At 43.8% G+C, this 15,603-nt stretch overlaps 1 protein-coding gene across 1 annotated transcript in view; it reads right to left on the reverse strand.

Annotated features, from left to right (window-relative positions):
- Eps8 (epidermal growth factor receptor pathway substrate 8) overlaps positions 1 to 10,576 on the reverse strand; it is a 165,881-nt gene extending 155,305 nt beyond the window's left edge. Inside the window, exon 1 of the mRNA XM_021189969.1 lies at positions 10,359 to 10,576. The gene's annotated coding sequence lies outside the window, so the exon portion shown is untranslated. The remainder of the gene's footprint in view (positions 1 to 10,358) is intronic.
- Positions 10,577 to 15,603: the final 5,027 nt, after the last annotated feature.

A 15,603-nucleotide genomic window follows, 5' to 3' on the forward strand; every position in this document is an offset into this window, starting at 1 on the left:
GATGCTCAGGGTTGGCTTCACACTCTATTCATTTAAAAGTCGAAGTGATGATAATTTAGGCAAGTCCATGAGTTAATGCACATAGAATTCAGCCGAGGGTCAGTCTGCTCAGTGAATAAACGCAATGGAGTGCCCATTCTCAGTCCTGTGCACCAGCCCTCCAGCTTTACGCGGGTGGGTATCACATGAGTAATGTGACGAGAACTGGCCCAAAGGCCAGATTTTTATCACAGAAAGAATTCCAATGCTTTTCAATTATTCAGGATCTAGCAAGCCCCACAGAAGAGCTACATGAAAGGATGACCAACACAGTGCTCCCTCTTGACTACAAGGATCTTGCTGTGTAAAATGTGTGTGTGTGTGTGTGTGTGTGTATGTGTGTGTGTGAGTGTGTATGAATATATATGTGAATATGTGTCTAAGTATATGTGAGCATGTATGAGTGTATATGTGAATGTGTGTATGTGTGCACATATGTGTGTGTGAAAGAGTGTGTGTGTAAAAGAGTGGGTATGAGTATGTGTGTGAAAGAGAGTGTAAGTGTATGTGAACATGTATGAGTGTATATATGAATGTGTGTGTATGTGTGTATGAATGTGTGTGTAAGAGTGTGTATTATGTGTGCAAGTGTATGTGAGCATATATGGGTGTATATGTGAATGTATGTGAGTGTGTGTGTGTGTGTGTGTGTGTGTGTGTAGTCTGCCATAATAACATTTTCAAAACACATCAGAATGGGGCTGGAGATTCCTCACATGTGAGCACACACACAGCTGAGCACACTGTTACAGGGGACAGAACAGTGCATACTAATACAGTGGAGAACTTAACTTTGCACACAGGACTGAACAGTCAAGTGCAGTCAGTCTGCACGGGCTATCAGGAGCCACTTACTGAGTTTCAAGGCGTCTAAGCCCCTCCTCCAGCCTCCAAAGGAAACAGAGCAGATTTTAAATGTGACATTTTAAATGTGACAGACTTTTGCTGACAGTACAGGTTAAGTGTTTTCTCTAGCATCGCGAGTACATTTTCTTTTAAACTCTAAAAGTCAACCTGGGGACCAGTGGCGCACACCTTTCATCCCAGTACTTGGGAGGCAGAGGCAGGTGGCTCTCTGAACTCCAGGCCAGCCTGGTCTAGCCTATAGAGCGAGTTCCAAGACAGTCAGGGCTACATAAATAAACTCTGTCTTGAAACAATCAGTCAGGTGAGATGGCATGGCTGGTAAGCACTTTCTGCAGCCTGGTGACTGGAGCTCCATTCCTGCAATGCATGTGGTAAGAGAAAAACAACTCCAGAAAGCTGTCCTCTCGTCTCCAAACACACACATATGCATAAATAAGGACATGTAACTAAACACGCTAAGGTGAGGCACATACAACCATCATGTTCTATATTCCTCTAAATCGCCATTACCCGTGAACAACAGGACCATTATAGGGAACTGGAATAATATATATTAAAAGTAGCTGGGTAAAGGTGGTGGTGCATGCCTTTAATTCCAGCACAGGGGAGGCAGGAGGGGGATCTCTGAGTTCTGAGTTCATGGCCAACCTGGTCTACATAGCTCATTCCAGGACAGCGAGGTCTAAACAAAGAAACCCTGACTTGAAAAACAAAAACAAAGAAACACACACACACACAGTACTTTCAAAGAGACAGACAGATTTACAATTATTCCCCCTCACATCCTTATTCTTTTGCCTAAACCATTTTCAACTTCCTAATCTCTAAAGAAAATACTACAATTACAGTGTTACAAAATATAACTACTAGAGCAATCTAGAAAGAGTACAGTGTCTAATGACTGCACCTGTGTTACAACACCGGAAACACTGTGTTGTTCCATTAGACCCACAGATAACCAAGAATATGCACATATTTTGAGATTAATGACCAGCCTAAGCAATATTCCAACAGTACGTACAACATTTTCAAAATAAACCTAAATACAAGCAGCCTTCTGTAAGAGACTTTAAAATGGTTCTCTTTCTCTTTTAAGTATAAACTTCTGTTGATCATTATTTTTTTCCATAAGCCAGTTTTCTTCTCTTGTATTAAAAAAAAATTTTCAACAATCAAAATCTGACCTCTTATTAAATGCGTAATTCATTTAATTTAAGGTATGCTGTCAGATTCTGTGAGAAATTGTTCATCATTCAAAACTCTGGGCTGGCTGGAGCAGGATCAAACGCTCTTTGTCACTCGTTACATCTTTAAGTCAGTCTGCTGTTAATTGTAAGGATGGTTTGACATGAAACCCCCAACTTTACTCTTAAGTACTGTACAGTCCCGGAGGATGATGGGAATGAAAGGGGCTCATCTGTACAGGAAAGGTAAACTTCAGAAAGCCCTGTGATTAACAAAGCATTCTTCAACAGCTTTGATGGCCCCATTCTTCCCTACTACAGTATAATGAGTAGTTTTTATACTGCTGCCTATAAAAAAATGGAGCATAACTGGCTGTCTAGTCTTCTGTCAGCTCTGGGTGTGAGAATGTCCACAGTTCCCACCACACCCCCATCACTCTGACCAACTCAAGTGTGTCTACCTCTTGGCCTGGAGTGCCCTGGAGTCCTACCCAGGACACTCACTCTTAGACTCCACAAGTCGTGCAATGACCCATTTCTGATGTCCTTGGCCACAGGGAGCCTCTCTTTTGTTACTATGCACTGAAAATAATACACACTTGTGTGTACACACACACACACACACACACACTTACCATCCTCCACAACAATTACACTGAGTAAGTCCTACTGTAGTTCCCACTCTGAGTGTGTCCCACATGACCTAGGCATGTGCCTCGTTAGATGCACAGCCGAGACTCAGACCCTTGACTTCGAGAAATTCAGATTCAAAGAGAGCCAGAAAGAAAGAGCAACCGAACCTAGCTAGCTCTCCCATTCTGAGCTTTGTTTTTCCTCATTGCTCAGTTTCCTCTTTAGGAGAATCGAATTCTTTATAAACACATCCCAACTCCTCACACATCTCTGTCTGTGGGATGTAGATCGGAAAACAAGGAGGAAACAGAAAACACTCTCCTGGATCTTAAAGATGCTGTCTAATGAGTCATCTTCATGTAGCAGGCAAAGGTGCTTCCCGGCAGGCCTGATCCCCCTAGTTCAATCCCCAGAAGTCATATGGTGAGAAGAGAAAGCTGGCTGACTTCCACACATATGCCATAGTGCACGTATGTGCTCCATCCCTCACGTACACGAACAAACACATTAAATGTTAAAAAGATAAAACTATATAAAAATAGGTACTCGTTTTCAAAATAGTACACTATTTGAAATTGATAGATTTACTTTATCAACCACTTAAAGCACAGGGCTCAGAGGATGCCTCTGTCCGCAAAGCCCTTGCCTTGAAACCATGAGGACCCAAATCCAGGGCACAGAATACAAAGGAAAAAAGAAAGTCAGGCCCTGGAGTGAGCACTTGCATTCCCAGCAGTGGGGAGGCAGAGACAACAAGATCTAAGGAGTCCTTGGAGCTCCACAGCTCGCCATCCCAGCCTTGTGGGCGCCAGGCCAGCAGGAGACCCTGCCTCTGTAGGGATGGGCAACGCTCCTGAACATGAGAGCTTATGTCATGCTCTGGCCTCCACAACACACAAGCACACACGCATGCCTATGTATGTCCGATGGCACAAGTACCCACGTGCATGAACACACACAAATGCATTTACAAAGCCTTAAGCATCTAACTGGGTGTGGTAGCACACACCTGCAACCTTAGTACTCTGGAGGCTGCAACCTGGGGATTGCCGGGGTTGCAAGCAGAGAGAGAGAGAGAGGAGGAGAAAGAAGACAGAGGTGGAGGGGGCCACCATGAGAGGAGATGGATCATGAGCCTGAGGCCAGGAGAAACAGCAAGTGACAAGGGACTTCAGAGGTGGGGAGTGAGTTAGCAGAGCTCTCACCCTGCCCAATCTAAGCTTACGATTTATGTGTAAAATACCTGGATTGGGTGTCTTTTATACTGGCTGACTGGGATCATGGATTCTTTCCACACACTCTATAGTGAGTTCTGGCCAGCATAAATGACATAGTGAGACCTTGACTTAAAAACAACACAGAGTTACAAAGTGTGGAGCAGAGACTGAAGGAATGACCACCCAGAGACTGCCCCACCTGGGGATCCATCCCATAAACAACCACCAAACCCAGACACTATTGTGGATACCAACAAGTGTTTGCTGACAGAAGCCTGATATAGCTGTCTCCTGAGAGGCTCTGCCAGTGCCTGGCAAACACAGAAATGGATGTTCACAGCCATCCATTGGACACAGCACAGGGTCTCCAATGAAGGACCTAGAGAAAGGAGGAACCAAGGAGCTGAAGGGATTTGCAGCTCCATAGGAGGAACAACAATATGAACTAACCAGTACCCCCAGAGCACCCAGGGACTAAACCACCAACCAAAGAGTACACACGGTGGGACTCATGACTCCAGCTGCATATGTAGCAGAGGATGTCCTAGTTGGTCATGCTCTATGCCCCAGTGTAGGGGAAGGCCAGGGCAAGGAAGCAGGAGTGGGTGGGTTGGTGAGCAGGGAGAGGGGGTAGGAGATAGGGGGTTTTCGGACAGGAAACCAGGAAAGGGGATAACATTTGAAATGTAAACAAAGAAAATATCTAATAAAAAAGTTTTAAAACTAAAAAAATAAATAAATAAAAATAAAAAACAAGATAAGAATCAAGCATCGCCTCTGGCAAGAGAGTAAAAACATTAGACAATCTAGAAGAAAATATTTGCAAACCATATTTGAAAAGGTGCTCATTTTTTACAAAACTCTTAGGGGCTGGAGACTAAATCAACAAATGCTACGCTCAGGGTTCACTCTCCAGCACTGAAAAAACTAACATTTCTTTAAATTTTTAAACCATTTAAACCTGTAAGAACTCTTAACAATGTTTTTTAAAAGCTCATTAAGAATTAGGCAAAAGGAGGGGGGGGTCTCTCAGCAACTAAGAATGAGTGTTGCTTTTGCAGAGAATCAGAGTTCAATTCCCAGCACCAACATCAAGTAACACAGAACCACACATAACTCACTCGGAGGGATGGATGCCTCCGGCTTCCACGGGCACTGCACTTAGGCACATACCCACACACACAGAGATACCTAACTTAAATGATAAAGCAATAAAGTTTAAAATAAAAAGTAGGCATAATGAGAGTAATAGGTAAGATGGGGAACTTTAATGTGTCAACGCCATTTGAAATGATACTTCCAGTATAGCCATGTCAAGTTCATAAAGCTTCATAAGACCAAGGCTTAGTCTTAATTTGTACATGAAAATAAACTCTAAGGTCAAGGAATTCCAAGATGGAAAACAGACTCTGACGTAAGAATGTAACTAGCAGTGTGTGCAACCAACTCATGACAACTGGCTGGCTAGCTGTGTAAAGAGTGAGCTTAAAGCAAAAGGCCCTACATATAGGCACCAGACTACAGATGGCAACGTGGCTGTTCATGCTATCAAGGCTTATCAATGCCAATACTGCTAAACTTGTATAATGGAAATGAACAATTAAGCAAACAGTGGGATGGAGCCAGGTTTCTCTTCATTGCTATAGGAAGTTTCCAGATGAACAGGGAAGAACCAGAGTGATATGTGTCAAAGTCAGCATTACAACAGTATGAACTCATATTTACTTTAGTATAGTTATACATGCATAAAGATATATATATATATATATATGTGTGTGTGTGTATATATATATATATATATATATATATATATATATATATACATACATACATACATAGACTGTGTCTATCTAAATCCCTATACACAGATGTATTTCCTTATTTCACAGGCAAGGCTGGAATTAATGACATTCCATTAACATATACACATAGTGCCCAGACCTTGGTTTCTTTCAAAGTGTAGCTCAAGCCAACGTTGAACTCACAATTCTGACACATCTACCTCCAGAACATTGTGATTGCAAGCATATGCCATCACTCTTGGGTCAGACCTGGCTTTCCAATAAAAGTTCCAAACAATAGGAACCCAATTCCTAGATGAAATGGCTAACTCGAGACTAGAACTATACAAAAAGAACCTGGAACATCTTACAGAGACATGCTTTAAAACAAACAAATAAACAACAATAACAAAAGACTGATTGATAGGAATTTATCAAAGGGATGCAAGAATCAATCGGTAAGGATTTGAGCTTCCAGGAGGCTGGATTATAATCCAAAGAATACAGTAAATTACTCAGGAGTCAGATTTCGACACAAATAACCAAATAACTAAATGAAGGAAAAGGGGAAAATCTCCCATGAGTCCAATAACCCCGCTGGTGGTGTGTACTGAGACCTGTGGTGGATAAGGTCCTTCACCTCAGACATCTTCCAATCCAAAGCCCACAGTGGCTGAGTTTACTTTTTTCCATGACATGGTCTGTCCTGGCTAGTTTTCTATTGAAATGATAAATAGCATATAGCTGTAGAGAGATATTACACCCTCGGGGATAGGAAAGGGTCACAAGTCCCCACTCCTTAAACCCAGGCTGTGCTGGTAAACTCCTTCCCAAGAGGAGGGAATGGAAAAGAGAAGACCAGAAACTTAGCAGCAGGAAAAAAACTGACAGATGTTATCTCAGCCAGTGATCAAGATGAGTCCGATAACTCTGCTGATGGTGTGCACCGTGGCCTGGGATGGGTAAGGCACTTTGCCCTGGTTGTCTTTCAATCCAAAACCCACATTGGCTGAGCTTCCTTGTTTTGTGACAGGGTCTGTCTAGGCTAGTTTATATTCAACTTGACACAAGCTAAAACTATCAGAGAGGCTCGAGCCTCGATTGAAAAACACCGCCTCAATGAGATAGGGCTATAGGCAAGCCTGAGTGTCGTTTTCTTAAAGTGATTGATCTGGGAGGGCTCATTCCATTGTGGGCAGGGCCACCCTTGGGCTGGTAGTTCTGGCTTCTTTAAGAAAGCAGGTTGAGCAAGCCATGGAGAACAAGCACTCCTCTGTGGCCTCTGTATCAGCTCCTGCCTCCAGGTTCCTGGTCTGTTCTGAGTTCCTGCCTTGACTTCCTTAAATGATGAACAGTGTTGCAGAAGCAAAAGCCAAATAAACCCTTTTCTCCTCTGCTTGCTTTTGGCCATGGTGTTTTATCACAGCAACAGTAACCCTGACAGGGCCTCAATATGTAGCCGGGTTGGCCTCGAACCCATCATCTTTCTGCCTGAGCTTTCCTAATGCAGGGATCAAAGGTCTGATTAATTGCCGCCTAACCCTGGGACAAACAAAAGACAAATTCAAAAGGGAAAAGCACATATGACCAGGACTCCTCAAAATGGCCAAATTTGTCAAGAAAATATAAGAAAGGAAAGGGAAGGAAAGGGGAGGGGAGGGGAGGAAAGGAAGAAAGAGAGAAAAGAAAAGAAAACCTGAGAAAAAAAGGACCAGAGCCGATTGGAACAGAAGAAACTGCAACAGTTAAATGTAACCAGTGACTTAATGGTCCTGAAATAGAAAACAGGCATTAGATTAAAATTAAGGGAGGCCTGGGGTGTGGCTCAGTGGTAGAGCTATGTGCTGAGACCTTGAGTTCAATCACCAAAAACCAAAAGGGAAAAGACATATATTCAAAGTGTGAGCTATGGCTAACAATACTTCACCAACAATGATCCTTGAACTGCAGTCAATTGTAATAAGTTGTCAATAGGAGTTGTCACAAAGTCCTCCAAACATTGCTGAACTTTTTACCAACCATATAAATAGCTTACAGACTGCTTTCAGTATTCATTTAGTTTGTGTGTGTGTGTGTGTGTGTGTGTGTGTGTGTGTGTGTGTGTGTGTGTACAGCTGACTTTAGAGCTTGCCATGTGAGGTACACTGGCTAGCTAGCAAGTCCCTAGTATTCACTGTCTGCACCCCAGCACTGGGTCTGCAGCATGCCAGCTTTTTACATGGGTACACAGGTTCTGAACTCATCCTAGTCTGGCAAGCACTTTATCCACCTCTCCCGGCCTTATGGTCTCTTTTAAAATCCCACTTAAGAGGTGTATGTGAAAACCACTGCAGATGCTACAGTGTGGACCTAAAGAACCCCCATGTTCTTCTACTCAGTTCACACTGTTTGCAAGGACTCCACTACAATGTTTCTTAAGAAAAATATGTCCAGTTCCCCACAGCTGCAAACACTTTGGTGGGGCAATTCCCATGAGGGATGTACTGTATAGTACTTTGGCTACAGTTCCATCCCTTCCTCTCTGATACCCCTGCAGATGTCTGAAAGTTTATAAGCTAGACTCTGGTTGTTTTGCACTGAGATAAAACGACCAAATGTGTCTAATACAACTTGGAAAAGCCAACCAAAAATGTACACAAAGTTAGTGCTTAAACTTATCCAATAAAACTTAAGGAACTAAAGAGCTTTGAATCTGGGATTTATAGTTTCTTATTCAAACCGAGCTCAGACGAACTTATGTTTTAAGATTAAAAAACAACAACAACAACAAAGTGACTGAAGAGGAGATTCAAAAGGGAAATGAAAAGATGCGAAAGCAGAGAGCAAGAGCCTGTGTCACAGGGCTACAAAGAAGCCAAGGTTGAAAGGAACCAGTGTAGATTGAATCCGGATAACGCTGGATGTGCACACAAAATGAACTCTTTGCCTCTGACCACAAATAAGCAAAGTGTTCAAAATTAAACACCAGCTTCCTGTTAGGGGATTAAAAAGAATCTCCTAAATAGGAGTTCACTTGAAGCATTTCGCACTGTTAATAAAAGGCTAACTTGCCAATTATAATGATACTCAATGACTCTGGAAAGTGAAAGTTACAAAGTAGACATCCCAATTCAGTGAGCAACACTTGGCTCAGGATCTACAAGATACTTTCTTTCCCCCCCTTTTTTTTTCCTGCTATGAAGGAAGTGAGTTACTTGTGGAATTTTACAAAGTCTTAATCTACTATGGTGCAGGAAGGGCTTTCTACACACACAAGCTTACTAGCTTGTGGCTCATTGTACCCAGCAGGCTATGTGATGAATCTACAGAGTAGCTTAATGTTCAGGTGGTGCGAGCTCATCAGTCACAGATTTTTCCACACCAGCAAACTAAGAACTACAGCAGTATGCCCCAAACCCTCCAATCCCCAATTTTAAAAAACAAAGCAAAAAAAAGAAGTAAATCTTTACTAGGTGAGGCGAGATGTCATTGACTTTAATTTCAATAGACTCACTGTCCCAAGATCTACAATTCTACACAAGGAGCGCAGCCATTCCAAAACCCAGGGAGCCTTAGAAAGGCATCCTTTCAAGAGCAAGAAATTAGAAACAGCACACAACACAGACACTTTGACGATTTTTTTAACATAAAAAAAGCCTTCCAGGAATCCTAATTCCACCTCCTCCCCAAAGTGGCAAAACCAAATAAAACTTCAAAGTACTCACACGTGTCTGAACCAAGTTGTATCTGAACTATCTTATTCGCTATTTTGTCTGTTTCTCTTACTGTCTGAGGCAAGAAGGGAAACCTTTAGAAGAAAAGCAGCCATGCATTCGCTGAAACACTGGCTCAGGAAAACCTCCCTTTCTATTGCCTCGCTGCTCCAAATGTCTATGGATTTTAAGCCCAAACCCTAGGGCGTCCTGCCCCGGCAAGACGCCAATAGCACTTGGGGGCTATAGGAGGAGGATTTGAACAGCCTGGCTCAGAGAACAGTGCAAAGATTTTTGCATGTGCATTGTAGTCATTGAAAGGAAGGAAGGGATGAAACCCGGGGCGCCTTCACTGTCTCTCTGGGTGGGTGTGGAGCCCTCCGGAGCACTACTGACAGCCACAGAGAGGCCATCTTCCCAAAAGTAAAATGGTGTTGGAAAGTGATCCAGAATTCACAACTATTCAAACACAGCGAGCTACCTCAACTGGAGGGTGTATACCAGGGCGGGTCCACATCTCAAACAGGTTTCCTGAGGGGTCCCCACTTGGGCTGGGTGAGAGGCGCTCCGAGAGCCCTGCATCCAAGACGTTAGGGCAGGGTGGGAATCCAGGTGTGCGGAACTCAGGTACGCCCGCACAGCCCAGGGGAGCACGGGATCTCTCGGGGGGACCTCAGCGACCACCCGGGCGGAGGAGGCCGCGGGGGGCTCGGCTCTCCTGGCTTCGGGGTGCGCGGAGCGGGCGCGGGGACGCGCTGGGGCGGCAGCGCCGCGCACACCTGGCCGCCGACACCAGTTGCAAAGGGTCCAAGTGAACCGCAGCGGCCGCTGAGCCTGGCACCGCTCCGGTCCCGGCTCACAAAGACCCTCAGGGGAAAGCGAGAGGGAGCCCACGCCGCGGAAATCCCACCCGGGAAGCCGCACCGATGTCCGAGGGGCTCTTACCTAGGATCCGCCCTCCGAGCAGCCGCGCTACTCAGGGAGTGCCACGACCTCCCTAGACGCGAGGGAGGTGGCCGAGGGAGAAAGATCCCGGAGCTGGAGCGCCCGCCGCGCCCCGCTGCAGACACGCCGCTGGGGCTTGCCCCGCGCCCTGCGCCCAGCGCCCCGCGAGCCCGCCTCGCCCGCCGCCCGGGCCGTGTGTGCGCGCCGCTCGCTCCCGGCCACAGCCAGCGCGCGCCGCGCATGCCCAGCAGCGAGCCGGGAACGCGCTCTGCCCCGCGCGGCCGGGAGAGGGCTCCGTTTGCTAGGACTTGAGGACAATTGAGTCTCTAGTAGACCCTAGGGCTCTGGATAGAGCCCCAAGGGCTTCACCCCGCAAGGCGAGCACCGTACCCCGCAGGGGAGACCCGGGATCCCAGTCTCGGACTGGTGTCTACAATTCCTCAAGTGAAATGACCTAGGTCTACAGAGCACCGCCTGGGACAGTGGTGATACCCCAGGAGGAAAGAGCGCTCGGGCCAGGTCCTGCTGCACAACTGGTGACCAGTGTTAATCCTGGAGTTACTGCCCTACTCAGCTACCAGGAGGAGGTATTCCCCAGCCTCTGACCTGTGTCCTGTGTCCATTGGTCTGCTCCTGTACCATCTCCTCAACCAATGAAGTATGCAAGTGGTACCCAAGGGCTTCACTGGTTTAGAGAGGCTACAAAACTCCAGTCCCTGGATGTAGCCAGCAAGCCCAGACCTGTCTCGCAAGGCGTCCTGGATCCCATTTTTTCATAGGAGCTCCTGCCAAGAGTCTGGTGTAGTTTCAAGTATGGGAGACTCTTTAGTCCAGTAATAGCTACTCACCACTGCTCAGTGCTCCCTGGCTCGATCACTGGAGCCACAAAATAAGAATCTGCCGGTCTTCTCTCCTGAACCTGGCATTTTCTTACCTTTTACAATACCTCCGTTGTCACAGCTACGCCCCCAGACACCCTGGCCCTTCTAACTTCCAAGGCAATTGACTTCCAAAGAAGCCAAGGCAGGCTATTAAACAAAACTTGGCTTAAATAGCTGGGCCTACCTGCTTTGCGAGGCAAGCAGAAGCTCATTTGAGAGGATGTGAATTAGCAGGCCAAGATGGAGACTAAAAGGGGGCAGTGATAGATAGGTTTTATGATTAAGTTCAGTCTCCTGCCTTCATCCAGAATCTTCTATCCAACATTCCCAACCGACTGACATCCACTTGAGCCTGTCCAGTGTTGGAAATAGCTGGTTTTGATAGATCGTATAGATAACTAGGATTGTTAGTTGACAATCTGTGCCAGGAACTACAAATTTTACTTACATCATCCCTAACCCTTAAAATGAATCGCCACTTTAGAAAATTGGGAAAACGATATTCAGAATTTTCTTTTTGCCAAAGCCAATAGTGACATTAGGATTAAAATCCAGGCCTGCCTACTCCACAGCTTACACAAATAGATTTATATACTCAAATCAACTCTCCTTAAACTGTAGACTGGGACAGATCGACCCTGAGGACTTACATAAAATTAATCTTACTCCTTACTGATAGTAAGACTTGAAATAGTAAAAAGCAGATTAATAAATAACCAGCAGAACCTTCTGTTAGTTATTTTGAGACATATCCTCAAAAATGTTTTTCCTTTTACCAGTCCTCAAATGGCAGAGAAATCTGTCAAAACCATTCTTTTCTGACTCAAATGAGCTTTAGGGTTTTTATTCTCTGAAATTACACACACATACACACACACACACACACACACACACACAGAGAGAGAGAGAGAGAGAGAGAGAGAGAGAGAGAGAGAGAGAGAGANAGAGAGAGAGAGAGAGAGAGAGAGAGAGAGAGAGAGAGAGAGAGAGAGCAAGAAACTAAAATCATCACTGACCCTTTGATCCAAGCAACCCTTCCAGCAAGACATCCCAACCCCCTATCTGGTTTTCTTTTGGCAAGTGGACAGCCTAGAGTCAAATAGAAGAGGCCTATATTAAGTGAACTTCAATTGAACTGTATGTTCCACCTTAATATTCTCTGTAGTTCTATATTGTTAAACCTTAATTTTCCCTTTAAATTTTATCTTTGTATTAGGATATAATTTCATAGAAATATTAGCTATCACCATAACCTTAAACTATAAGTTTGATGTATAGGTCTTATTTGTTTCATTTGAATAATCTGGATTATAATTTGCTAAGACTCAATGTCAAATTTTCCTGTTTAAATTTTTAATAGATTTCTATTTCTTTACTCTCTCTCTCTCTCTCTCTCTCTCTCTCTCTCTCTCTCGTGTGTGTGTGTGTGTGTGTGTGTGTGTGTGTGTGTGTGTGTAGATGTGCCATGGCATGCATATAGAGATTAGAAGAAAAATTTCCAGACTCAATTATTAATTCTCTCCTTACACCATGTGGGTCCCAGGAACTAAACTCGGGATATTGGTAGTAATTTCTGTCACCTGCTGAGCCATCATAACAGCTTGAGTTTAGTTTTTTATAGTGCTATCATATATGCTTTTATTGTTTGAAGACCTCACTTATTGCTATGCATGTTTGGCACATGCCTATAATTGCAGCACTTAGAAAACACAGCCACAGAGATCAGGAGTTCAAAGCAACCCTTTGCTATATTGCAATTTCAAGGTTAGCCTAAGCTATATAAGATCTCTTCTTTTCAATCAAAAGGAAAAAAACCTCACTTGCTAATGGCATATAGAGCAACAACAACAACAAAAAATTATGTAGAGGAGAATAGACATAAATATATCAAGTAGCATCCCAAGTGTTGATTGAGCTTACAGCTGGGTATAAAAGCTACATTCCAAAAGTTTCATTTCAAATATTTCAAAATAGGTAGAAGAGATGATTTTAAATAATCTCATCACAAATGTATGATACATATATGAGGTAGTATATGCTAAACACTGGACTCAGTTAATACATTGAAGTATACATCTACCAAAATATACAAAAGCTAAGAACACATTTTTTTCAAGTCACAAAAGAAATGGCAGAAGTTATTTATTTTTTTCTTATTGTGTAAATTTTTAATGGCAAAACTTTATTTGGGGAGTTTAGTGGAAAGTACTCTTCAAATTTCTTTAAATGCTCCTCGATAATTCCACCCTATAACCTGATACAGGAGTGACACATAAGAACCACTGTGTGAAGACCTATAGCCTCTCCACCTGTATACACACATGTGCCTATGTATGTGTGGGATGCATGTGTGTATGCATTTGTGGTATAATTATTTTAAACTCAGGCCTGGAGCATGCACCGCAAGTGTTTTAGTTGAGCTGAAATCCCAGCCCAGCTCTGAGGTGCGAACACACGTAATACAAAACATGTCTCTGGACGGATGTAGGAGAGAGGCACTAAAGTTTAGAACACGGTTGCTGTATCTGATCTCAGTCTTCTAAGTAGGATCTGGTAGCCAAGCGCTCTCCCCACGCCTGTGGCCACCACTGCCCATACCATTTCTCACTTGAAAGAGCACACCAAATGCTTAGGTCACTTGGCCTTTTCACACTTAGAGCTGCTTGGGCTTCCTGCCTCCTATTTTGTGGTAGTTGATTATGTTTCTTTTTTGTTGTTGTTGTCGTTGTTGTTGTGTTTTTTTTTTTTTCGAGACAGGGTTTCTCTGTATAGCCCTGGCTGTCCTGGAGCTAACTTTGTAGACCAGGCTGGCCTCGAACTCAGAAATCCACCTGCCTCTGCCTCCCGAGTGCTGGGATTAAAGGCGTGCGCCACCACGCCCGGCTGTGATTATGTTTCTTATTTGTTGTGGTTCTTCGTGTGCATTTGTGTTCTTAGACTTGGTTATGTTTAGCCTTCCAAGGCTCTGAAGCTGAAGCTTCAGGCTGCTTCCGTGTAATACCTAGATGTGTGAAGGATGGTGGGACGCTAAATGTCACTGACAAAGCATCTTCCTGTGTACCCTCTGCCTCACCCATTAGGCTCCACTAGTCAAAACTAAATGCACATCCATTTCTTACACATGGGTGAAACAGGTTTATTTTTGGCTATCTGTTTTTGTAAACAATAATCTGTTTGCCACAGGAGAGAAATTTTTTGTAATGCTACAAGCAAATCATTTCTGGGGAAAACTTCACTTTATTATCCTCGAATTTCCCATACATTAATGTGTGTTAAATGAAATTCATACACAAGGATCACAAGACATATAAGAAAAACTTATCAAAATGACTGGCTGCAAAAGTAGACAATAACTAGATTTATGCTTCAGAAAAGCTAATTAACTATGATCTGTTAAAGGAAAAACAAATCTCTAAGTAGAAGACCAACTAAAATGGGTAAGGATTGGTGAAATAGAAGGCTTCCCAACACTAGTAAGGGAAAATATAACTTCTGAAGTTGGAAACGCCCTAAGAACATATAAGGAGAATGTCCAACCAAAGCATGGAGGTGTGAAGAGATAGGAAAACAAGTTTGGGAGGTGTGGATCACATGCATGAAGCTATTCAGAATCTCACACTGACAGTAAAAAGAATACAGTGGAAGGGAGAGGTGAAGAAAGAATAGCAGATGACATTCTAAGATGGATTTGAGGCATACCTCCAAGGCAGGAATTCACACACACACATACACACACAGGGAGTTCTGAGTATACACACACACACACACACACATATACACACACACATACAGGGAGTTCTGACTATACGTACACACACACACACACACACACACACAGAGACACACACCAAGCACACTCACACACACACACACATATACACACACACACACACAGGGAGTTCTGAGTATACATACACACACATATATATACACACACAAACACACAGGGAGTTCTGACTATACACACACACACACACACACACACACACACATATATCAAAGGGAAAAGTCGATCTTAAAGGCATCAAGAGAAGAAAGTATCTATCAAGGAGAAACAAAAACTAAAGAATTATGAACAACTATAATGAGGATCAGAAGACAGTGAAGTATCTTCAGAGAGTTGAGTAAAAATCACTGCCAACCTATAATATTATGCCCAGAAAATTAGATTTTCATAACAGAGTTAAAATGAGACATTTTTGAGTGAGCTAAAGGTACCTTTTTGCAATCTCACTGCATGGCTGAGCATCTGATGTAAGCCAGCATCAGAGGCAGAGGCAGAGGCAGAGGCAGAGGCAGAGGCAGAGGCAGAGGCAGAGGCAGAGGCAGAGGCAGAGGCAGAGGCAGAGGCAGAGGCAGAGGCA

The sequence above is a fragment of the Mus pahari genome, chromosome 2 (assembly GCF_900095145.1).
Source record: "Mus pahari chromosome 2, PAHARI_EIJ_v1.1, whole genome shotgun sequence".
Taxonomy (NCBI): Eukaryota; Metazoa; Chordata; class Mammalia; order Rodentia; family Muridae; genus Mus; species Mus pahari.